Here is a 27881-nt window from a genome sequence, read left to right as displayed (position 1 = left end):
ATCAATATATGTGTATTCATGAATTATAGAATACTTTCTTGAATCACAATTATTTACCATTTGAAATCAATGAAAAGCTCTATTTTTAGGGTTAACATACTAATTAATAGCTATTTAAGTAAATCTATTTTTTTCACAATATCCCTCCACACAAAACATTAATAGTTTCTTATCATCCAGCATTGTTTGATGGTATCTATATAGTCCACTTTTTGGTCATTCAGCACAGAACTTTGACATTATTGTGGTTTCAATATCTTTTGGTATTTAAAAGAACTTCAAATCATTGACTGAGTGATGAAAATAATAACTGATCCAACTTTTGTCTTTGAATTTATTCTGGTCTTGTATCTATGTTTTCTCCATTTATTCTAGTTGATGAATTTCAATCCTTCTGAAAAAGAGAAGTTATGTATTATACAAAATTGTTTGCATACATGTAGCAATAATATGATTTTCAGTAAAAACAGCTATGCGGTATGGATTTAACTGAATGTTAAAGGTTGTCCAGTGTCATCAGTTGCTAACCTCCTACATCCTTTGGTCTCTGATGGAGAGTTGTCAAATTAGCAATATACCATATCTTCCTATTCTTATATTATATAACGATCAATTAATTTATTCTTCTTTATAACATTTGGGTATTTTCCCAAGTTATATATATAATATATATATAAAGATCAATGTTAAAACTTTAGGCAACTATAATAACATTCCATTATTCACAAGAATTTGCAATATATTATACAAAATGCAGACAACAGAAACAATATTTCTTTACGCTTTTAAAGTTCTGACAGATTTCAACTTGTGTTTTATTTCAATCAAAAAATACCTTTGGATATATTGGAAATTATAACATTGATACAAAAAATTATATTGTTTTATCCTTATTTTTTGTGTTGTTGGCTTGCCGTCTCATTTTAATATACATTTATACATACATCAATAATCTTCTTCTTTATCAAATGTAAAAATGGGATATTTTTGATTTTGATAATCTCAAAACATTATAGTTCTATCGAATAACTTATTACCAAGTTAAAAAAAAAACCAATGTGTTTGATATTAATTTTAAGACATGTATAAATGTTCCAGATCATATCAGTTTTTGGACCGTACGTTTACGGTCCAGAACATAAAAGTATACACTTACAGTCCCACCATATGCATACAGTCAGACCATTTGAGTATACTTGTAGTATAAAAAAGAAGTTGTGGTATGATTGTCAATGAGACAACAATCCACAAAAGACCAAAATGACACAGACATTAACAACTATAGGTCACCGTACGGCCTTCAACAATGAGCAAAGCCCATACCGCATAGTCAGCTATAATAGGCCCCGATAAGACAATGTAAAACAATTCAAACGAGAAAACTAACGGCCTTATTTATGTAAAAAAAAGTGTCTAGTACCAGCTCAACCAAACATGTGTTTTTATTTCAACTGCAAACTTTTTGTATAAATCTATTAAAGATTTCAGTTATGTTGATCTGTACTGTACATTTGTTTCTAATAAACTTGACCAACTTCTTAAAATTGGGCAGACTGTACGCGTACAGTCCAAACACTCATATGTTCTGGAACATAAACATGATTAACAAGCATTTTCCAGGATGTCATGCTAAAATCTCATTAATATTATTACTAAATTTTGAGTATAAACATGTAAATCCACAAGTTACTTACTGAAATTCATTGTGAACACTCACCAAAAACTTAAAGAGGATACAATTTAGAGGAAAGACTGGACAGATGAATGCACTAACACTATTAAAACAGGAGCATAAACCTTACCGAAAACAAGATGTTTTACATTTATCCTTCAGGAGCAGGATAATTGAAAAGTTTTTTTTTCTTTCTCTGCCATCCATCATATAAACTTTAAATTCATTCATGCAAAATATGAAAATCTGCAAAGGTATGACCTTTCAAGAACCTCAGCTTATCCACATTTTGAATTTTGAACTGCAATATTTGTCCTTTTCATCTTGCTGACAACCTAAACATAAAAAAATGATAAAAACATAATTCTAGATTAACTTTGTGTTTTTATTTTTGTTGGTACAAACAATTATCCCAACTTAAAAACAAAAACATCATCACAAAAAAGGAGGTCATAATAACCTCCGAAATATTTAAACAAACCGAAATTATTGCTTGATTAAGATCTTGTCATAAATTAATAGCATTGATACTCTTATTTTTGAAGACCATATATGTCTTTTGCATACTTATATTCCTTTGTACAAGAGTATGCATATTAAGATTGATTCCAAGGACTTTAATGTAAAATAAGCATGATTAGTTTTACAGTTTCTCAGCTCTATGTGTACATTTTGAGAGAATCTTGCAATACTGTTAATTCTGATATTCAGAACTTATTGTGAGGTTTTTATTAATGCAACTGAGAGCTGTATCTCAGTCTCATTTAGGATACATATTAATGAGCTGAAGACCAGAGCCGAAATTTTCTCATTGCATTGAAGAGAAAACATTTTGCTAGGTTGTATTTATATACCCCCCGAAAATACACGATATACTTCTGAAGAGTCGTTTTTGGAAATTGAAGATGAATTAATTAAATACTCAACTGATACAAAAAATATTGCATTAATTGGTGATTTTAACGCCAGAACTTCTACTGTCTCAGATTACATTATTCCTGACGAAAACTTATTAGAAATTTTAGATGTCAATGATTTTTATGATAATGATGATAATATTTTTTCATACCTTCATCTTAAAGATAAAGATATCCCTCTTGAGAGGTGTAGTAAAGATCGTGGTAGAGTAAATAAATATGGTAATATGTTAATAGAACTTTGTAAAAGAAGTGGTATTTATATTTGTAATGGCAGATTATTTGCTGATAAACATATTGGTTGTACAACTTGTAAAGATGCAAGTTTAGTAGATTATTTAATTATGTCTCCACGTATGTTTGATATAACATCAGATTTCGGTATTGTTGATTTTAATCCTATGTTTTCTGATGTTCACAATAGATTATATTTTTCATTTTCGTTTCCCTCGAGCAATTCATTAAACAATTCGCATAATCATACAATAAACAGTAATACTTACATCAGGTGGGACAGTACAAAAACTACGGAAGCGTATTAGGGACATAGAAAAAATAAAATTGGCAGTGAACTTTTTTTTTCAAAGTCGAAATTTTGACTTTTCAAACCTCGAAATTTTGACTTTAACTTGAAATTTTCACTTTTCAAATCCCGAAATTTTGACTAAGACTTGAAATTTTGACTTTCTAAAATCTTGAAATTTCGACTTTTCAAAAAGTCGAAATTTTGACTTTTTTGAAACTCGAAATTTCGACTTATTTAAAACTCGAAATTTCAACTTATTTTAAACTCAAAATTTCGACTTTTTTAAAACTCGAAATTTCGACTTATTCTAAACTCAAAATTTCAACTTATTTTAAACTCAAAATTTCTACTTTTTTAAAACTCGAAATTTCGACTGATTTTAAACTCGAAATTTCAACTTATTTTAAACTCAAAATTTTGACTTTCTGAAAACTCGAAATTTCGACTTATTTTAAACTCAAAATTTCGACTTATTTTAAACTCAAAATTTCGACTTTTTTTTATTCAAAATAGCGACTTTGATCTTAAAATTTCGACTGTTGAAATCTCGAAATTTTTACTTTTACTAAGTACTTTTAAAACTTTGATGTTTGTATTCAAACAAGTATTACAATTTCAGAGGAGTAGACATGGACGCAAATTGTTAAAGCGTCATTTACTTATTTTGGCAATTTATATTCAGGAACTGGTTTTGTTCTTAAATTAAGATATGGATTAGCATTTTTAAATATTAAAGAAACCATTCGTAAAGAACATGCATGTTGACAGAATCACCCCCTCCCCCTCCCCATATTCCATGTTTTAGTTTCCACGACACTGTCGTAGGATCGTCAGATCTGAGGACATTTAGCATTGCAGTTGCAAAGGCCTGTTTGGTATATCAATAGCAAGTCACTGACTTTGCCTTGTTTAAACAATGGTATTAAATCAAGTAGCAAAAAATGCCATGCATATTCAGAACGACAAATGAGCTGCCCCTGTTTTCTACTTTTGGAAGTTTGCATTATTATAACCCAAATATTAACCCTTGTCTTTATATATAAGACTGTTGAATAAAAGTATGTCGTAATATAGGTGTGTCGGAATAGCGGGGTTACATGATACACATATCTGAAGTCCAGACTTGAAATATGTATTTGAACGTGAAACATATTTTATTTATTCTTTGGCAAGAACAAGATTTTCTATCTAAAATAACCTCTTTAAAATGGTTTAGTTTATTAAAATATGCTTATTAATCTTTTGTGGATAGTTGTCTTATTGGCAATCATACCACATCTTCTTTTTTTTATATTATGCAGTTTATGATGTAAATGGCTCTCCGCTTCGTTGATATAAATGACTGTGAATGTGGTAATCGCAAACGTATAAATACTGAGGAAAAGTCGAAATTTTAAGTTTAAAAAAAGGCGAAATTTTGAGTTTAACAGAAGTCGAAATTTCGAGTTTAGAAAAAGTCGAAATTTTAAGTTTAAAAAAAGGCGAAATTTTGAGTTTAACAGAAGTCGAAATTTCGAGTTTAGAAAAAGTCGAAATTTCGAGTTTAAAAAAATTCGAAATTTCGAGTTTAAAAGAAGTCGAAATTTCGAGTTTAAAATAAGTTGAAATTTCGAGTTTTAAAAAAGTCGAAATTTCAAGATTTTAGAAAGTCAAAATTTCAAGTCTAAGTCGAAATTTCGAGTTTTGAAAGAGGTAGGAATTTCGAGTTTTAAAAAAGGTTGAAATTTCAAGATTTTAGAAAGTTAAAATTTTAAATTAAGAAAAGTTAAAATTTCGAGTTAAAGTCGAAATTTTTAGATTTGAAATGTCAAAATTTCGACTTTAAAAAAAAAGTTCACTGCCAATTTTTTTTTTCTATGTCCCTAATACGCTTCCGTAAAAAACAGACGATTTCACTCAGGTGTTGACAAACGATACAGGTAGTTCATTACAACAGTTAAATGATATTTTTAATAGTATTGAAATTGACACAGCCACCAGTGAAAGTGTTAACGGTCTAGTAAATGACCTAGGTCGTGTACTTTTAGACACGGCTGAGACTGTATTTGGTAAATCAAAAAAGAAACTACACAACCCCGACCATGAAAATAAACCATGGTTCAATAAAGAATGTCGAATCAAACGAGATGCATTTCATAAAAGCAAAAGTACATACAATAAAGCAAAATCAGATGCAAACAAAACCGTATTAAATCACACAGCTCGAGAATATAAAAAAATTCTACAAGTTAATTATCACAAATATAAAGACAAATGTTCAAATGAGCTGAGAACATTGTCAAAGCATGACACAAAAGGATTTTGGAAAACACTAAAAAAAATGTCTTACACTAAAAAAGAATCTCCACCAATAGATATAAATACATTTTACGATTATTTTAAGGATTTAAACGCGGGTGAAGAAGATGATATACATGCACCCGATCTTGACATTAATCAGATATCTAGTAACCCCATTTATGATGAAATATTGAATGGAAGTATTACTGAACTGGAAGTCTTGGAAGCCATGAAAAATTTAAAAAATAACAAGGCACCTGGTTCTGATAAAATACTTAATGAATTTTTGAAAAATTCACCACCTTTTTTTATGTCATTGTATTGTAAATTATTTAATATTGTATTAGATACTGGAATTATTCCAGACTCTTGGACAAATGGCATTATTAAACCTGTGTTCAAAAATAAAGGCAATCCTACAGATCCTGATAATTTTAGAGCTATTACTCTTATCAGCTGTTTGGGAAAATTATTCACTTCTATTATTAATACTAGACTAAATTTTTTTGCGAATGAAATTTCGCTTATATCAGAAAATCAAGCTGGTTTTAGGAAAGGATATGCAACAACAGATAATATTTTTGTGTTACATGCACTTGTAGAATTATATTTTTCATTTGGAAAAAAACTTTTTTGTACATTTATTGACTTTAGAAAAGCTTTTGACACTGTTTTAAGAACTGGATTATGGCAAAAACTACATCTTAGTGAAATCAAGGGGAAATGTTTCAAAGTTATCTTTAATATGTATCAAGGTATTAAATCTTGTGTTCAATATAATGGTGAACAATCAGAATTTTTTCCATGTCTGATTGGTGTTAGGCAAGGGGAAAACTTGTCTCCTTTTTTATTTTCTATTTTCTTGAACGATTTGGAACAATATTTTAGAAATTTAGATGGTATTCCTTTAGAACTTTTAAAGGAAAAATTTGAAAACGAACTTCATATATTTTTTGAATTGTTCGTAATTCTGTATGCTGATGATACAGTAATCTTTTCAGAAACTAAAGAAGGCTTGCAACATTCCTTAGATATTTTCCAGTTGTACTGTGAAAATTGGAAATTGAAGGTGAATGTAAAGAAAACCAAAGTTATGGTATTTAGCAAGAGGAAAACTAAAGAAAATCTGAAATTTACACTGCAGAACGATTTACTTGAAGTTGTTGATACATATTCGTATTTGGGTGTAATTTTTAAATATAATGGTACATTTTTTGATACCAAGAAGAAACTTGTAGATCAAGCCCAAAAGGCACTGTTTTATATTTACAAAATTATACGGAATGAATCTTTACCAATTGATCTACAATTTAAACTCTTTGATTCTATGATAGAACCTATCTTACTGTATGGTTCTGAAGTTTGGGGCTTTGAAAACCTGAAAATTATCGAAAAAACTCACTTGAAATTCTGCAAAAGGGCGCTGAAAGTTAGAAACACTACGCCTAATTTTATGGTGTACGGAGAATTGGGTAGATTTCCTCTTGAAATAAAGGTGAAAATTAGAATGATTATATATTGGTGTAAAATTGTAAATAATGAATCAAAACTATGCAGTTTATTGTATAGACTGATGCTTGGTTTAAGGCCTAAATCTAAATACACCTTTAAATGGGTAAATTGTATAGAAGCAATATTAAAGGTCAATATTAAACGATACTGGCATTGGATATATTTTTGCCAATCAAACAGGCTACTGTGATAAAATGTACTTAAAACAGATACTTTGTGATCAATTTGTACAACAGTGGTTTAGTAATATTGAAAATTCATCACGAGGTCAATTCTACTCAATATTTAAAAAAGATTTTACTTTAGAAACATATCTGCTAAAACTTCCCGAATATTGCAGGCTTTGGATTACACACTTTAGGTGTTCAAATCTGCGTCTGCCTATAGAAACAGGCAGATGGCAAAATATCCCGAGGCATGATAGAATATGTACTTTGTGTAAGAGTAATATTGGTGATGAATTTCATTTGTTATTTAAGTGTACTTATCAAAATATTGTTGTATTAAGGGAAAAGTTTCTGCCAAGCTATTACACAGTGAACCCTAATTATAAAAAAAATGGAAGGTCTTCTTTCAATATGTAATGTACAACTGTATAAACGTCTTTCTGTATTTATCAAAAACATTGCAAATATGTTCTGAAAATGTTAAAAAAAACCATGTTGTATGTTATTGTTATATCTTTATACTCTGTCATTGATACCACATAATTACTTCGTCATGTTTATATAATGCTATTATGTATGACCTCATGTTACACATGTATCTGTGTCTGAGTGTTCAAATAAAATCTTGAAATCTTGAATCTTGAAGACCCATAGGTGACCTTTGGCCATTGTCTGCTCTTTGGTTGGGTTGTTTTCTCTTTGTCAAATTCCCAGTTTCGTCTCTATAACATGTATGCAGATTTTTCTTATAAATCATACAATTTTCAACCATGCAGTTTTGTCCATTATTTAAAATAAGCACAAAATAAATGCACAAAAAATTTAACATTGTTATTAAAGGCTTTTTTAAAATTCAAAACAGTTGCCTGCACTGTTAATTTCCTTGTTTGATTTATTTCATATTTATAAAGCCTTTATAGCTAGCTAGATGGTATGCCGGGCGGATCCAGACATTATAAAAAGGGGGGTTCCCAACCCAAGACAAAGGGGATGATCCCATATTCATTTGATTTGTTTTATTGTCTCATAAATTTTTTCAACTAACCACTGGGGATCTCAACCATTTAAAAGTTTTTCAAACATAGGGGGGTGGGGGTGACCCCATGGACTCTCCCTATATTTCATTTGATGTGTTTTTTGTTCCATACAAGAATATATATATATATGGTTAAGGGGTGGGGATCTTGACCGTTTACAAGTTTTCAAACTAGAGGGGGTGGGGTGACCCCCTAGGGACTTCCCTTTTATTTTATTTCATTTATTTTATTGTCCCCTACAAGAATATATATGGTTTAGGGATGAGGATCTGGATCATTCACAAGATAATAGCACATTCTCAAATTGAACAGGGTGGGGTAACCCCCAGGGACTTCCCTTTAATTACATTTGATTAGTTTTATTGTCCCGCATAAGAATATATGGTATAGGGGTGGGGTGATCCCCAGGGACTTCCCTTTTATTTCATTTCATTAATTTTATTGTCCCCTACAGGAATATATATGGTTTAGGGGTGGGGATCTTGATCGTTTACAAAATAATAGCACATTCTCAAATTGAACAGGGTGGGGTAACCCCAAGGGACCTCCCTTTCATTTCATTTGATTTGTTTTATCGTCCCATTCAAGAATATATATGGTTTAGGGGTGGGGATCTGGACCGTTTACAAGATAATAGCATATTCTCAAATTGAGGGCGTTGGGATTACCTCCCATGGACTCACCCTCCCTTCTTTCTTCCCCCAAAAATACCCTTTAATAGACCCCAATGCAAAGATAATTTACATTAATTTCCCTTGATTTACACTTTAGAATATTACAGGTGTAAAGCTTTTAAGATAATACAACTGAAGACCACGCCCACCGACTGCCTAAGAGGGGCTTGTATATATTTTCCAAAAAGGGGGCCCTGAACTGACACCAACCGCCCCCCCCCCCCCTTTCCCCTTTTCCTCATTTCAATCACCCTGATATAAATTTAGTTTTTTCACTTACAATAGGGATCAATAGGAATGGTTTGAATTCCCCAATAATTTTAATATACCATTAATATCAACATATTTCATTTTTAAATCTGATAAATAAAGGGCAAAAGTTTTCTATGGGTAGAAATGGATAGTTACAGTACAAGCTTTCAAATTCACACCATGCCGGTGGCTGTGTTCAAAGTGCTAGGTTTTATCACCCTCGTTGTTTGTGGACTAACGATTTAGGCCTGTGGTGAATAATAGTGTGCGTGCATTATTTTTCTATACCTTCTTAATCAATATTTTCATATACTGACGGCAAGTGTTGTAATGTATCAATGTCTTATTTGAGACCAACGTGCTATTTACATGTGCGATCGAGAAACTTGTCAATTATGACTATGTTTATTTTTAACCCAAAATAAAATAAGTTGCCGTAAAATTAACCTTGGGTAATCCTCAAATTGATGCAAAAGGGTTACGGGATGTCTTTGTCTCAAACTAACTCGGCAGCGTCAAATAACAGTTGAGGTAAGAATCGTCTCGGGGGGTGGGGGGTGGGGGGGGTATTTTTTTCTGTCTTCTTTTTTTTAGCTATATTTTTAATAACTTACACTTTTTCCGATTATTCTCTTAAAGCTTTTTTTGTCCGTTATTCTCTATTCTGTTCAGTGGCGGATCCAGAAATTTTCATAAGTGGGGGCCCCGCCCGCTTCAGTCACGCTTCAGTGATTCCCTATATAATGATGCAAAAATGCGTGATATTTAAAGATAAGATTTATTAATAAATTACAAGTAAAGCATTCGTGAATAATGGAAGAATTACACAGAAGTTAATGAGAATATTTATCATTTAATTGTAAAATTAAATAAAAGAAAAATAAACATAAATAAAACAAATTTAAGAAAGTTTAACTTGTTTATAGAACAATTTCCTAAAAATATAAATGTAAAGTGTTTAATCTTTTAAGCATATTTGATAACGTTGTCTCAAAAATGTCCCCCAGCTAATTGATAAATGTGTCAGCTTCGAAGGCATAAAGATAATTGTACATACTTCTAAAATTAATAGACTTGAACAATTAAGATTAAGTAATTCTGACTTTAACCGACAAAATCCATTGTTTATTAAAAGAGATCAGAGAAAGCTATTGTAATGAGTAACAACATATTACGTGTCAAATTAAGTCCAGTCTGCTATATAAAGTCGTGCAAAACTATTTGGTTCACTAGACTGTGAACCAGAATAAAATGTAGTTAGCAGACTGGATTGTCTTTTAAAGGTTAGTAAAAATGTTAAATTTGTTTAATAGTTTATCTTGTAAATTTTAGCAGAAAAGAGTTTAAAGGATTAAAAGATGTTTTCTAGTAAAGTAATTTTAATCACATTCACAAGTAAAATCGTGGTACAGTTTAAATAAATAAGAGGCAAAGTTTGAAATAAAATTTAGGTAAATGATTTGTATAAAATATTCTTAACATATAAAAAAGGAATTAACTTATTCGTATAGATAACTTGTGAAAATACAATTCTTAATTTGATATTTGATTGAATATTGAAAGTAAACGAAATAAGGGGAGATAACAGATTACACGACTGTTCATTTATGGCGCGTATATTATTGTCGGGTTTTGTATTATTGTTCGATTGATATCGCGAAATATTTGATGTATAACTATGATGGAAAAGTTATGTAATCTTTATTGTAACTATTGTAAATATATGACTAGACTGTGAACCAGAATAAAATGTAGTTAGCAGACTGGATTGTCTTTTAAAGGTCCCGTTGTCATGCCGAGTCCAAGCTAGTTCCCAAACAATGTAACATCTATGTGAGCAGTTCCCCGTAAAAAGAATCGATAAAACCATGGCAGAAAGACTACAACAAGAATCACAAAGACGGGACCAAGTTCCCGCATAATATATTTATATTGCAAAAACGTCAGTAGAAAATTCACAAGAGAAAACTAAAAATAGGTATGATAAGAAAGCTGAAGCACCAAAATTTAGAATTGGAGATTATGTCATGTTGCAATCTATGAAAGTACCAAAAGGTTTGTCACCCAAATTACACCCTAAGTGGGATGGTCCATTTTATGTTATTAATGTTGGACAAAACAATACATGTAAGTTAAGACGATGTTCAGATCACAAGTTAATTAAGTCTCGAATACATACAAATAGAATGAAACCATATATTGACCCAAGAGATCATAGGAATTTTCCTGATATTCAAAGAAATGTTGCTCAAAATAATAGAGAAAAAGTAGATGATATAGATGATGTTCAAAATGACAATATAGATAGAACACAAAATGATAATGCACAAATGCAACAAAATGATTCACAAATACAACAAAATGATGAGACTAATGACGACGATAATGACTTCATAGCCGAAAAATTACTTGCCAAAAAGCGTAGGCAGGGCAAAAACTATTATAAGGTCAAATGGGTAGGTTATAAAAAGACTACCTGGGAACCTGAAGAAAACATAGGTGAAGGTCTATTGGTTGAGTTTTACACTAAGTTTACAAAATCAGGCACAAAGAGAAAAAGGCCAACTAGCTTACTTGTAAAACAGACAAATACATAAAGAAAAATTGAATGTTAGCCAGTAAAGATAGTGTCTGAATAAATTTATAAGTCTTAATATTTGTCGGATTCAAGCTACCAATAATGCAATTTAGCTTTCTTTAGTGACCAAGTTACATCACAGAATTTAAGAGCTCTCAAATTTAGGCCACTGATATTGAATTAGGCCAAGTATGAACCATAAGAATTTTTATTGCTATTTCAGCAGTATTTAAAATTAGTGCTCAGCTGTTTCTAGACCAGCTACCGTGATTCATCTTGACTAGTTTGACTTCAACTTCAAAAATGTATATTCACAAAAACCTAGGCCGGTCGCATACTTAAGAACAATAAGCTGTTTTGTGGTAAACTTGCACTCCATAGTACAGATAACTTATATATAATAGAAATGAGAAAAGAAAATCATTCAGTGTAAGATATAAGGAACATTGAAATACTGAAAATAAAATATTGTGAAGAAAGTAGCTAAAAGTTACAAATAGTTATCCTGCCACCTGCAAGACAGAATAAGAGCTGATTTACGAAACCGATTATGACAAATACGTGTGAAATTAATGTTGTGTTCACTCGAATACTGTAAAAAAAAAAAAAAACGTAATTGTATATCAGAAAAAGCGAATTTGTGGTATACCGTGTAAGCTTACTAATTATCTGAGTTCGCTTAAGACTTTAAACGTAGCCGCACTCGCAACTATTGGTTGAGTCAAGTAGGACAAAACTTGTAAAGTATCTACATATTTGATGTTTTAATTGCGCGACCTTGTTACCTTTTAAAATAACCAAGTTTATAGATATCTTGATTTATGAATATACAAAACATTGAAAATGATGAAAAAAAATGTTCGAATTTTTTAAAGTTCTGTAATGTTCATAAATTGTTTTATTACTTAATATTTTTTTATTGTGTATGCATAAACTAACTATTTTATTGTCGTTTCATATTCCTGAGTATCCTGCATGGTGACTGGTCCGGGACTACAGCCCCGAAAATTAATCTGCTCAGAGAAAACTAGAAGCATTTAAAGAGAAATATAGATAAATAGTGACAGTAATATAATCTCAAATTTTAGTTGACTCTGTCAAAATAAACAGAAATAGAAAAACTGTGTAAAATAGTGTATATAGAACGATTAGTTTCAAATCAGAGGATTTATTCAAGACGGAGCAGACAGCCAGCGAACCAAGATGACAGACAACCAAGAACCATTGAACTATTATTGCAATTAATTATTATCTCATATAAAAAAATACATCTTGTTTACTAAGTAATCATAACTATTTTTTTAATTTTTAGGGACAAAAATTTTGAAACAAAGGGGTAATATAATGATGCAAAAATGCGTGATATTTAAAGATAAGATTTATTAATAAATTACAAGTAAAGCATTCGTGAATAATGGAAGAATTACACAGAAGTTAATGAGAATATTTATCATTTAATTGTAAAATTAAATAAAAGAAAAATAAACATAAATAAAACAAATTTAAGAAAGTTTAACTTGTTTATAGAACAATTTCCTAAAAATATAAATGTAAAGTGTTTAATCTTTTAAGCATATTTGATAACGTTGTCTCAAAAATGTCCCCCAGCTAATTGATAAATGTGTCAGCTTCGAAGGCATAAAGATAATTGTACATACTTCTAAAATTAATAGACTTGAACAATTAAGATTAAGTAATTCTGACTTTAACCGACAAAATCCATTGTTTATTAAAAGAGATCAGAGAAAGCTATTGTAATGAGTAACAACATATTACGTGTCAAATTAAGTCCAGTCTGCTATATAAAGTCGTGCAAAACTATTTGGTTCACTAGACTGTGAACCAGAATAAAATGTAGTTAGCAGACTGGATTGTCTTTTAAAGGTTAGTAAAAATGTTAAATTTGTTTAATAGTTTATCTTGTAAATTTTAGCAGAAAAGAGTTTAAAGGATTAAAAGATGTTTTCTAGTAAAGTAATTTTAATCACATTCACAAGTAAAATCGTGGTACAGTTTAAATAAATAAGAGGCAAAGTTTGAAATAAAATTTAGGTAAATGATTTGTATAAAATATTCTTAACATATAAAAAAGGAATTAACTTATTCGTATAGATAACTTGTGAAAATACAATTCTTAATTTGATATTTGATTGAATATTGAAAGTAAACGAAATAAGGGGAGATAACAGATTACACGACTGTTCATTTATGGCGCGTATATTATTGTCGGGTTTTGTATTATTGTTCGATTGATATCGCGAAATATTTGATGTATAACTATGATGGAAAAGTTATGTAATCTTTATTGTAACTATTGTAAATATATGACTAGACTGTGAACCAGAATAAAATGTAGTTAGCAGACTGGATTGTCTTTTAAAGGTCCCGTTGTCATGCCGAGTCCAAGCTAGTTCCCAAACAATGTAACATCTATGTGAGCAGTTCCCCGTAAAAAGAATCGATAAAACCATGGCAGAAAGACTACAACAAGAATCACAAAGACGGGACCAAGTTCCCGCATAATACCTATATAAGCAACCAATTGTTTCAAAAAAAGGGGGGCCCGAGCCCCCTCCCCCCTAAATCCGCCTCTGCTGTTAATTCACATCCATACCCTCTTATGTGGACTTAAGGTGGTTTATTTTTTAGTTCTGGCAGAGACATAAGATACAATATATATATGTCTCTGGTTCTGGTATTATGCGATTAGTCTTTCTCATGCAGTTTCATGAAATAATGGTTTCATGCATATCAGCCAAGATTGTGCGTGAAATTTTATTAACCAATTCAACACTATATAATAACAGGAAGGTCTTGTTATAATAGAAGCCACCCGGGATGATGGTCGGGAAAATTTGGACTGCCACTGGAAAACGAGGGTATATTGGATAGGGGCAGACATTTTGCCTTGCAACAGGCCACCTACGGACCCCTCAAATAGTTGTTGCAAGGGTTCTTAACGTGCAAAGAGCGTGGCACTCTCTTTACCTCTTTACAAGAGGCATCGGATTTCAAGTAACGTCCTTATTCTGACCGGACAGCCAAACGGACGCCCCCCTAAGCGAGCGTTTTAAATTACTTCCGGTCGGGAGGAATCCAAGTGACCATGTGTTTCGTTTCCCCAGTCACTCTTGGGTCATTTGACACGAATTCCAAAACCTCACCCAAGTAGATCCTTAAAGAATATACGGTTTATATTATTTTTAAAATGCATCAGTGTTATATTAATAACATAATTGAATTTATTATTATACAAAATACACATATGGCGGAGAATGACAATAAAAATCAATGACATCCGTAATAAAGGTAACTTTTATAGAAGACAGATTAATATGATTGTTCTCTTTTTGGTATTTACCTCTTGAAGTCTTTCTATATCACTTCTATAATCGGGTTTTGAAGAACATGTTTTACTCTCAAATGTCTTTCGAGGTATCTCAGAAGCATTATTTTCTCAATTTATATCTCAAAACTGGCTTCTTAAAAAAAGTTTACTTAGCAATTTTCTTCAAAGCAAAATAAAACAAAAGGCAAAGTAAACACAAAATTCATTTTTTTTTTTATTTTCTTTCATCAGCTTGAAATTTATAAAACACCCTAATCCGTTATGTTTATTCAATAAATATCCTTAACTATAATCAATTAGTAACGATCAGAAGACAATAGTTATTTGGAGATGGTTGATTGAACTTGATGATTGGGAATTTGCAATGAGCCGTTGGTCACGTGCCGAGTGGCACGCGCTGATTGAAAAAGAAATTTTACTTCAAAATTATAATATCTATTGATACCAAACTTTTTATTTCTTAGTTATATACTCATATCCTCTTATGTCCATGTTCTTTGTGGTCTTAAAACATAGTTTTAGTGTCCTTAGTGCAAAAACTTTCTTCTTAGTGCATTAAGAAGTCCTTTGCGGTATTTCTACACACCGAGTTCCAGCACCTCACCCAGCACCCTTGCCTTGCACACTGAGTTGGCAAACTGGTGTGTGTCAGTCTTTTTTGTTTGTTTTATCAGTTTGTTTGGATATTTTTTAGGATCGTTGTAAAATTATATCTATTAGCTGAGACTACTATAACACATGTGTTATAGCTGAGTCTTTTGCTAAATACGATTTTAAATTGTTCAATTCTTTCTATTTCATAATTTTGTCAAAGTCTACTTTTTATATATATCTTTTATTCTCATCACCAAATACAAAGGTACAGAGAAGACATGTAATACAATACATTAAACACATAAACATAAATATACAATATATACAACAACAACAAAACAAACAGAATTTATGCAGGAGGACACACTCGCTTGTTTATAATTCGTATAAACTTACATAAATTTATGAGAGCTGCCCTATTTGTAGACGACATAATTTCACTAAATAGTATAATATTTGGTCTTCTACTAAAATTTCGATTTATAAATTTATTTCTCAGGCTCTTCTTTAAAATGTGAGCAATTCATAATGTAATGAAATTCATCTCCAATATCTATATTACATGAATTACACTTTCTATTTTCCCTTTCTATATTGTACCATCTTCCAAGTTCGACTGGAAGTTTATGGTTACATATATTCTAAATTTACATAATGTTAAAAAATCTTTATCGTCTAAAATTTTAAATATTCTAGTCTACTTTTTAAAGTTTAAAATTTTAAAGAAAAAATGAATATTGCATTTTGATTTGAGGAAAATCTTTTTGAACTGTAATGGCATGGTCAGTCTGATTTGTTGCAAAGCTGATTACAGGTAATAATAACATACAGTAATTTTCCATTACGACAGTGCGTGTACCCTCGAGTGTGTATAACGTATAGTTTTCTGGAGAACATCCTGTCTACGTGTAATACAGATTGATGACATTACACAGAAATTCTTTTGTTAAATGTGATTAGGTATCTGTGTCCATTCCCTATTTCTACACCACAAATTTTTTGAAGAAAAAAATCAAAAAATCATTTATATGAAATTAAGAAGAAAAGTAGCAAATATAAACTTCAGTAACTGCGCATTGAGTAAACATAATTTCAATATTGCCTGAACAAACCCGTTAGAAAACGTATACATGTATGAAGATGTGTTTAAAAAGAACAATTCCCATTGGCTTTATTGCACACTAGGACCTAATATAACTAGAACTAAGCAATGGTTGATCCAGAAATTTTCATATCAAGATAAGGTGGGGGGGTGGAAAAAATCAAATCCGCCTCTGCTAATTGGGAAGTCATTTGGTCTGATACACACATATATATTAATATACCTTGTATGTACATAATTAAGAACAGCTTCAAATATATGCATATAAAATAATGGTACGTCTAAAACCTGTTCAGGATCTCCTGGGTGTACGCAGGACATTACAAGTCAGACTAAGATATAAAATAGAAGATGTGGTATGATTGCCAATGAGACAACTATCCACAAAAGACCAAAATGACACAGACATTAACATGTATATAAGTTTTAGTGAGCGTTCAGGGTATACATTCTGAAGGATTTGTATAGTAACTGGTTTAATGAAGTCCTTCATTGCTTCCACCCCATGATGAAATTTAAATGGCGAGACGTTAATTAATTAACTATCTATCTATCGGCATGCGTCGTTATTTGGAATACGTCACGGATGACCGATCTGATCATATTCAATATACCAATCATCCTTTGAATTTGGTCAATTGATCTTTAATGATTAGGACTGATTGGTGATGGCAGAGAATAAGTCTCTGGTGATGGTTATAAACACATAGAAGTAAACTTTGCAAAAAAAAAGTTTCCTTGGAAAAAATTATAAAAATATATGAATATGTTAAATAATTTTTTCTTTCGTATATAATAATTGAAGACGTTTAGAAATAACAAAAATTTTCACTAAATGGGAAATTTTCAATTCAAGTTATTTCATTTTGAAAACTTTGAGAAATATAGATCTTATTCGGTGTACAATGTGGCCCGCTTGGAGATCAACTTGTGAAACCCCGCTTAATTAGGGGTTGTCTACTTTCGTCTTTTTATATTGCTAAACATTCTATAATCAAGGATTTGTACAAGGCCTTGTTATAATACAAATGAATCTCGTCGCCAATATCACCATAATTACATAAAGAACAAATACAATCTTCTCCTAAATAGTTTGCCATCTTACAATTCAAAAAGAAATGTTGAGTCGAAACTGAGGTACCAAATCTATAAAAAGAATCACAATTTTTTTTGTAGCAGTAGACGTCGAAATTAAACTGTATATATTCTTTTTTTCAAAACTCCTGAAACAATTTAACATTATCTATAGACAGCTTACATATGCAAATCTTTTTAGAAGTATGTGAGCGTAAATAAAATTTGTTTATTACCTCCCCCCCCCCCCCCCCCCCCCCCACCACCTTTTTGCCTGTTTTAAAATTTAATTGTAAACGATTTTGTTTCTTAATTTGTGTTTGCTAATTAACTGGGATTCATACTGTCAAAAGTCAAAAATGTCTCCTTGTGTATAAGTTATTGATAAAAAAAATATTTGAAGCCGCCAGAAGAATAAATCATTTCCTGAACTATAAAATACATTTATCTGTAATTAAAGAAAATTCGCCTAAAACATTCTCTTATATATTTAAACAATTGTAAAATAATTCTGTCTGTTTACTAATACTTTTCTTGTTCAGTTTTTGTTTATACCGATAATAGATGAAGAGCTCTTCATCTATTCGAATAATAATTACTGATCACAAATTTTCCGGATGCATTTTATCCTATTTTCGTATCGAACTTACATGTTAGTAGTTGAACGGAATTAAGTACTTTTTAAGGAATTTACAACTCAAAGGAGAAGGTCCAGTAAGACCCCTTTTTGGCCCCAAAATATAGCAGTTTTACAAAATTGTTAAAATGTAAACTGTTATTTATTAATTGAACAGTATAATGCTTCTGTTACATAAATATGGGCTGTTTTTGACAATACAATGCACATATATCGGGTACAAGCACCATTAAGTCATGCTAAATCACTGAAATCTTCACAATTCTAGCATTTTAGTAAAATTTTAGACGGTTTTCGTGTTCATCCTTAATATTAAAATGCAAGTTGTATTTTATGATAATACATTACATATATAAAGGTTGAGGATGAACACGGATGCGGCCACTTTCATTTTTGACAAAAACCATCTGAAAAGTGGCATTTTTTTGCATATTTGATAGATTTTTCATATTTGAGCTTGAATCGGATCGTTTTTAATGACAAAATCAGTTAAAATCTTTCACATAAACTAATTGAATCAAATAAAATAGACACTTAAATGTTTAAAAAGTGGTCAAAATCTTTCGTCAGATGAACCTGAAATTTGAGGCCAAAATCGGTCCTTACCGGACCTACTCCTTTCAACAACAAAGGATACTACAGATACAGTTAAGTCGGCCTCATATCTTGACTTACATCTAGAAATTGACAATGAGGGTCGGTTGAAAACAAAACTTTACGACAAAAGAGATGATTTCAGCTTTCCAATTGTGAACTTTCCATTTCTAAGTAGCAACATTCCAGCAGCACCTGCATACGGGGTATATATCTCCCAATTGATACGATATTCTCGTGCTTGCATTTCCTATCATGATTTTCTTGATAGAGGGTTGCTGCTCACAAGGAAGCTATTAAACCAAGAGTTCCAAATGGTGAAGTTGAAATCATCCCTTCGTAAATTTTACGGACGCCATCACGAATTGGTTGACCGTTATGGAATAACCATATCACAAATGATATCGGATATGTTCCTTACGTCGTAACTACAATCCCCTTCCCTTTCCTGAATGTGACCTACCGAATTAGACTATTTACCGGATTTGTTATCACATAAGCAACACGACGGGTGCCGTATGTGGAGCAGGATCTGCTTACCCTTCCGGAGCACCTGAGATCACCCCTAGTTTTTTGGTGGGGTTCGTGTTGTTTATTCTTTAGTTTTCTATGTTGTGTCGTGTGTGCTGTTGTTTGTTTGTCTTTTTCATTTTTAGCCATGGTGTTGTCAGTTTATTTTAGATTTATGAGTTTGACTGTCCCTTTGGTATCTTTCGTCCCTCTTCTACACTTTTTACCTGGATTTTTTTCTCTATTTCGAAGCCGCCACCGGTGACCCCGTATCAAACATAGCCAACACCTCATATGACGTATTCACGATGTTAAGGTATTGACAATATACAATCACATTTATCAATATACAGCAAGTAAGTAATTTGGTGTTGAATGCCAGTAGATCAGAATTTGTTAATTGAACTTTACCTGTTTAAGGGGCACTAGCTGTCAAATTCATGTTCATCATCGATTTTAATAAAATTCACATAACGTGTTAACTTGCTCTCGTTGAAAATTCATGAAATGTTTGCCACTGGACGTAGATCAACCGACAATCAATCAATCGTGTCAAATGTTCGGACTCCTTGGTGTTTTTTCATACAATACAAGGTAAAACAATTTGCCCCATAACACCCATTTATTTTTTTCATATGAGACTTAATAGCTCATGAAAGGTCTTTGATTCTTTGATTTTCTTTCTTTTGTTTTGAGATCCAAATATATCAATGCAAAAATAAGGTTAAAGTCCGAGTCATCCTTTTCCCGCAATATTTTAAATCTCAAATATCTCGACTAGAAGGTCCATGACCTATCAATATTATTAGGTTATTTTATCCTTAACATATACTCTAACATCTTTTAGTATCAATTTTAAATTCTTGATTTATTGATTTTAACCTTACCTCACCTAAATGTATCTTTAAGCTGTATTGCTTCCAAATAAAACTCTTATAATCTTTTATTAGTATTTCGGTTGAACAAAATAACTGTTCTATAACTAAAATTTGGCCCAGATTTCAGATTTCAGAGGAGAAGATTTTTGTAAGAGCTAACGACGACGGACGAAAAGTGAGTTACAATAAGAATAGAAAATACGCTAATACATAGAAGTAAAAAATATAATCGCCAGAAATACAAAAAAAAAAACCATATAACTGCATTGATCATGTCTATAAAAATATTTCAGGTCTGTAAAATCATCACTATCAATGAAGCATATAGAAAAACAAGTTCTTCTACTTAGAATATTACATCAGGTCTTGTCAACCACAACAAAACAGTACTTTTAAAAAGATATATAAACTTATCATCATCAGACAAAATACTAAAATCACCATTACTTCTTTTAACTTCATAAAACAAACTTTCATGTAAATCTGCATATAAAGGACAGTCTAATATAGAATGTTTCGCATCTTCAATTTTACATGTGTAATCAGTATACAAAGTGGATTCTAAACGGTCATGGTTGAGCGAACATGAATTTCTATCGATTACACAGGTGACAATCATCTGATTGAGGCGCGTGTCGATAAAAAAAAACATAAAATAACTTTCTAATTACAAAAGATATGATCATAAAATTTGAAATTATATATTTACAAAGTCGATTTCTATATGTCATGTCCTTTGTGACAGTTGTATCATTCCATCAGGTTCTTAGTGCAAACTTTTTCTTCTTAGAGCACTATGGAGGTTTTAATTGACATAATAAATGACCACTCCCCTGAGCAAATAGTATACAAACCAACAAGAGGTGTAAGAATACTCGATCTTATCTTAACAAATGCACCAAACATAAAAAATAAACTGGAACTAATGCCACCTATTGGTAATGCAGATCATGACATCGTATTCACTGAATGTTCAATATCACTGAAAAGGAACAAAAAACCAGCAAGACAAATTTGCCAATTCAAAAAAGCAAACTGGGAAAACATTAAATCAGACATACAAGTACTAGAAGGAAAGATTAAAACTATATACAATACAAGTAACACCAATGAACTTTGGCAAACATTCAAAGAAGACCTTATAAAGACAATCAGTACTAAAATGATACCACAAAAACAAATAACACATAAAATGAAATTACCTTGGATCACAGACCAACTAAGAATCAAGATAAATAAAACTAAACGTCTGCACAAAAAATCAAAGAAAAATCATCATCTGCAAATTAGATACAAACATATGAAAAAAACATTGCAGACAGATATGCGTTCAGCCTATTGGCATTATATTGAAAACATGATCCTAGACCTCCCAATTGAAGAACTTGGAACCACCAACAAAAAGCACACACCAAAAGACTTGTTCTCATATATCAAGAGCATGAGAAATGATAATTCAGGTGTAGCTGCACTAAAAAAGGATGGATTGCTCGTAACAAACACCAAAGATAAGGCAAACATCCTCAACCAGCAATTTCAAAAGGCATTCTCTACTGAATCATCTGCAGATCCAATACCGTGCAGTAAAAAACTTATCATCACATCCACAAATGAATGAAATTCAAATATCAGAAAAGGGCGTCAACAAACTTCTTCACAACATTAATCCGAATAAAGCCACAGGCCCTGATGAACTATGTGGGAAGGTATTAAAGGAAATGAAAGATCATCTCAGTCCTATCATCACACTCATCTTTCAAAAATCTATTAACACTCATAAAATACCTACAGACTGGAAACATGCAAATGTCTGTCCTGCATTCAAAAAAGGCGACAAAAACAATGCCATAAATTACAGGCCAATTTCACTAACATGTATACTTTGCAAAATAATGGAGCATATCATAGCTAGTCAAGTAATGGAACATCTTGAAAAAAAACAATATTTTATATGATTTACAACATGGCTTCCGATCAAAACGCTCTTGTGAGACACAACTATTATCTTTCATTCAGGACCTTGCAAGAGACAACAATATTAACATACAAACTGATGTCGTTGTGATGGACTTTGCCAAAGCTTTTGACAAAGTCCCTCACAAAAGATTACTTTACAAATTAAAATACTACGGCATAGACAATAATACCTTGGAATGGATTGGTGACTTTTTACACAACCGTACACAAACAGTCATGCTAGATGGAGAACAATCAGAAAAAATTGGGGTAACATCTGGGGTGCCACAAGGCACTGTCCTTGGCCCAATTTTATTCCTCATTTACATAAACGATTTCCCAGAATATTTACATCACAGCACCTTAAGATTATTTGCCGATGACAGCATCATCTATAGAAACATCAAAAACACAGATGATGCTGCCAAACTACAACAGGATTTAAATTCAGCGGCACAATGGGAAAAAGACTGGTTAATGTCATTTCATCCAGACAAATGTTCCATACTAAGAATTACACAAAAAAAGAAACCAGTCAACCATGACTACATCCTGCATGGTCACATCCTCCAAACTGAAACAGCAACAAAATATTTAGGCATAACCATACAATCTGATCTAAAATGGAATAAACACATCAATAACGTAACAGCTAATGCAAACAGACAACTGAATTTTCTCAAACGTAACCTTAAAGTTTCATCCCAAAAAATCAAAGAAAGGGCATACATGTCATTAGTTAGACCTAAGCTTGAGTACAGTTCTTGCGTCTGGGACCCTCACACCAAAAGTCAAATCAACCAAATTGAGATGGTCCAACGCAAAGCTGCTCGCTACACATGTAATAAATATCACAATACCAGCTCTGTCTCAAACATGCTTGATCACCTACAGTGGCCTACATTAGAACTGAGACGTATACAAACAAGACTAGTGGTATTCTATAAGATTATACACCAACACATAGCAATCTACCCTAAAGATCTTCTTGTTAAATCAGACAGTAGAACAAGATATAAACATACAAACCACTTTAAACAAATTCAAACAAATAAAGATTCATACAAGTTCTCATTTTATCCACATACAATAGTACAATGGAACCTACTTCCTACATCAGCAATCCTTTGTACAACAGTCGACGGCTTCAAAGAGCAGATTTCTATATCTGCTCTTTCACAAATATTCTAAAAAATGCATAACATGTACATAGTTTTAACAAGAAATATACATAGGATAACAATCCACAAAAAAAAAAAAAAAAATTAAATCACTGTTATATTTTTACTTTATTTATTTTTTCTAAGCACCAATGCAATGTAACGTAATATTACTACAAATTTATTTATTTTTAATTTTAAATAAGCCACGCATGCAACGGCACGTAATAGTCAGAGTTGTGACTGAGTGCGGAAATATGAAGATAGATAGATAGGAGGTGCTTTGCGGTATTTCTACGGACCCGCTGGAACTTGATGTACATGTATCATTTAGTTACAGTTCTGTTATGATTTGACTGCCTTTTTACCGAGATATTCTAATCTTACTGTTATCAGTTAGTATATACTGTTCCTGGCTTAGAATGATTCTCTGCTCAGTAAATGGTGCGTAATTAGCATTTGATTCAAATTTCTTGTAGAAGTAAAAAACACAAATTAATGTATTTAACAACTTTATTCAGGAGCACAGTCTGTATTAATCGTAAATAACTTCGAGATTTATGTGTAAGTTTACTCTGCTGCTCGAGTTCTGCTAATCGATGTTCCAGTATTTCAGATTTATATTTATTCGTGAGGCCCTCGTCATTATTTATATTCACTAAAACTGAGACACAGTAGTTATAGTAGTCTCAGACTAAAAGCACAATTGCCTAAAGCTTAATAATTATAGCGAAAAAAAGTGAAAAATGGAGGAAATAAAATATTTTTAGTAGCATTATTATTAAATCTTAAGAGGTTCCCCGGCCGTTACTTGGAAATTTAACTCTAAAATGAGAAGCGTATGACGCCGAATATATATATCCATCCTGTGTGCAGATATGATGACTATAAAGGTCCTGAGTGCACTTTGTATGTCCTGTATGTATGTACTTAGAGATTCCGCGAGTATAGACGCACCCCTTGATTGACTGCAAGGGTACAGCGGATCCATGTACACTCGACCTAAGGATTAATGGAGATGTATCCCTGTGTGCACTCAGAAGGTCCTGAGCGGTGTTTAGACGTACCGGGAAAATCTTATCTAATTCGGGATCAATTCATCGGTTACACTCCCCTATCACGAGTGATTCTTTTTTTTAGCTGATATTCTGAAAATGTATTGTGTAAGTGTTGACTCTCATTTTGATGTGATTTTTTAACAGATATCGACTCGTTCACCGGACTACTACAAAAAACAATTATTCAGCTCACTGATTTAGATGGAAGGTAAACGGACAGAAAGTCACAGGACAAAAAGTCACAGGACATATTGATTAACTCAGACATAAAGTCACAAATTTGATAGGACAAAAAGTCACAAACAATTTATTGACAATTGCTTGAATATATATGAAAAAGATTTTAAAATATTTTCTTTTTATTACATATATATATATAACGTGACGGTACCCAAATTGCACCTATTTTGAACGTTTTTTCATCTACGTTTTTTATGATAAAGACAAAAATGTCCATTCTGTGTTTATTTTGTAGCCGTATCCTTCTTTATTATAAAGGTACACCAATTTGATTTTTATTCCATATGGAATGATAGAAAAATTGGTCTAAACTGACCTCCAAACCATCAATTATTCTGAAATGAGGAGCACCCAAATTGCATCCATGCTTAAATTCACATCGTCAAAAGTCTAATAACAGAGCTTTTGTTTAATTTCTTCAAATATTTTGAACAATTGGATATTAGTCCATGCTTACTCTTCATTATTTTTTAAATGGATACTTGTAACCTGAGACTACTATAACACATGTGTTATAGTAGTCTCAGTTGTAACATATTGTATTTGCTCATTTTAAAAAGATGACGTTTTGATGACGTCGCATGGCGACGTTTCAGTACATTTTGCTTTTTCAGTAAATACTTCATCTGTTGATAAATACTGTGAAAGTTTTGTGTATATCTAAATATTTTTACCTATGTTGAAAGATGTGCTTAGTATCAAATCATAAAAATACAAATTGTTTAGTCTCTATGAAATCTTGTTAGATTTTTGCTGCTAGTTTTTCTAAATAGGTACAATTTGGGTACTCGGTGCAATTTGGGTACCGTTACGTTATATATTCATTTTTAATTTAAGGAAATTGCTGATAATCATGATAATATACATGATATAGAAAAGAAGATGTGGTATGATTGCCAATGAGACAACTGTCCACAAGAGACCAAAATGACACAGACATTAACAACTATAGGTCTTTACGGCTTTAAACAATGAGCAAAGCCCATACCGCATAGTCAGCTATAAAAGGCATTGATATGACAATGTTAAACAATTCAAACGAGAAAATTAACGGCCTTATTTATATAAAAATATGAACAAAACACAAATAAAACACATAAACAAACGACAACCACTGAATTACAGGCTCCTGACCATTAACCTTGATAAATGAAAATGTATTAGATTTTAATCGTGCAAAGAAAATATTTATTGGCAAATTGAAGTCATATGACATGTTTGAAAACCAAGCCTGACTTTGACATTTTGCATGTTTTGTTTTCATAACAATTATTTGATCAGATCATTATTGATATTTATTAGGGCGCACCACATTTGCGCGCATTTAGGGATTACAATGTTTTACGTTTGTGCAAACCTAATGCACCGATTTATTTATTTTAATAAATTTTAACTACTAAGTTGCTTCATCATGTTCATGTATAAAACTTCAAGAAAAATACAAAAAAAAGTTTTTTCTTGTTCAAAGAAAAATAATCTCGAAACTGAATTGTGACTTTTTGTCCGTGACAGTGTGTGACTTTTTGACCGTGACCTTTTAACCGTGAGTTTTTGTCCTGTGACTTTCTGTCCTACATTCAGATTGAATAGGGGAGTTTGGTTGGTCTCCCTCTATCTGAGACGTAACTATCTCAGTCATTCAGTGATGAACTTTATGCTTCATGTATTGTGCTTGTCATATATGTATGTCGGATAAAAGCTTGTGTTGTATAACCAACTTTAAATAAATCTTTTTTGCCAGCCCCTAACAAGTAAGAATTAAGTTACTTCTTTTTGTAATACAAACAATTATGACATCTTGTAAGGCTTTTTATATCCCCACTTTAAAATTTTACCCCTGCTTTAAAAAAGGGGGGGGTATACTGTTTAACCTCTGTCTGTCCATCCATCCTTCTGTCAGTCCGTCTGTCCCATGAATATTTTTCGTAGCATTTTTCTCAGGAACTACAATACAAGAATTTCTGAAATTTGGTTTACAGGGTTTACATAAGTCAGCTATACCGTGTGATGCGTTTTCAGATTCTTCACTTGATAACTTCCCTTTTACCGAACACTTACAAGTATGATTTTACACATGATAGGCAAGTTGAAAATTTTTGTCAAATTTTTCTCAGGAACTACAATACAAAGATTTCTGAAATTTGGTTTCAGGGTTTATATAAGTCAGCTATACTGTGTGATGTGTTTTCAGAGTCATCACTCGACAACTTCCTGTTTACTGAACACTTACATATTTTTACACTATTAATATTATCCACTTGCGACGGGGTTATCATCAGTGAGCAGTAGCTCGCAGTTTCACTTGTTTTTTACTATGACAACGTCACAGAAAAAAGTTGAAATAGCCATGCAAGACGTCATTATTATTTTGACTAATATTATGGCACATATTGTTGTACCACAGGGATTTATGTCAATTTATCTGGTTTTCTATCCGCACGAAACCCCAAAATACTAGTGATAAAGTGTTAACTTACTTCTTAATTAAAGCCTAGTATCATGAATATTTAGAAGGCAGAAGACCTGGACCATTCATACTTTGCATATATACATGCCTTATGTTATGAAGTTTTCGTCTGTCATATGTTCATTGACCTTGAGTGACCTCATTTCATGGCTAAGTGACTGTGCACATTGAAAAAAAGTTAAGGTTTTTCAGAATCCTTATTTCTATTATGATTATTATGAGTAATAGGATTATAAGAGAAATCAAGAATACTAAAAAATTTAAGGATAACTATATTTGATATGTCAGACCTTGCAAAGTCTTCATGTTTGCCAGACAGTTTTCACTTGGTTTGACCTTTTTTCATGGATCAGTGAACAAGTTAAGCTTTTGTGGTCACAACCATATCTCAGATACCATAAGGCCAGGATTTTTTAATTTGTTGGTTTACGGATCCGCCGACCCGATTTTTCCGATTTCCAGAATAAAAATAAAATTGACTTTTCATGCTTTTTTTATTCCCGCCGACCCTAACAAATGCATTATCCCTGAAAAATAATTAAATAATTTTTTTTATGAAATGAAATGCATTAATCACTAACAAAATTGATAACACTTTCTGTTGTGAAAAAATAAAACTTCCAGTTTACGTTTCTAAAAATAGACAA

At 31.7% G+C, this 27881-nt stretch overlaps 1 long non-coding RNA gene across 1 annotated transcript; it reads right to left on the bottom strand.

Annotated features, from left to right (window-relative positions):
• Positions 1 to 114: 114 nt before the first annotated feature.
• On the bottom strand, positions 115 to 26978 carry LOC139527300 (uncharacterized). The gene is made up of 3 exons (XR_011665322.1): positions 26769 to 26978; positions 1803 to 2007; positions 115 to 394 (listed from the first exon to the last, which is right to left on the bottom strand). It is a non-coding gene; the product is annotated as an uncharacterized lncRNA (long non-coding RNA).
• Positions 26979 to 27881: the final 903 nt, after the last annotated feature.

The sequence above is a fragment of the Mytilus edulis genome, chromosome 6 (assembly GCF_963676685.1).
Source record: "Mytilus edulis chromosome 6, xbMytEdul2.2, whole genome shotgun sequence".
In the NCBI taxonomy this organism is placed as follows: Eukaryota; Metazoa; Mollusca; class Bivalvia; order Mytilida; family Mytilidae; genus Mytilus; species Mytilus edulis.
This window is presented reverse-complemented; position numbering and strand designations above follow the sequence as displayed.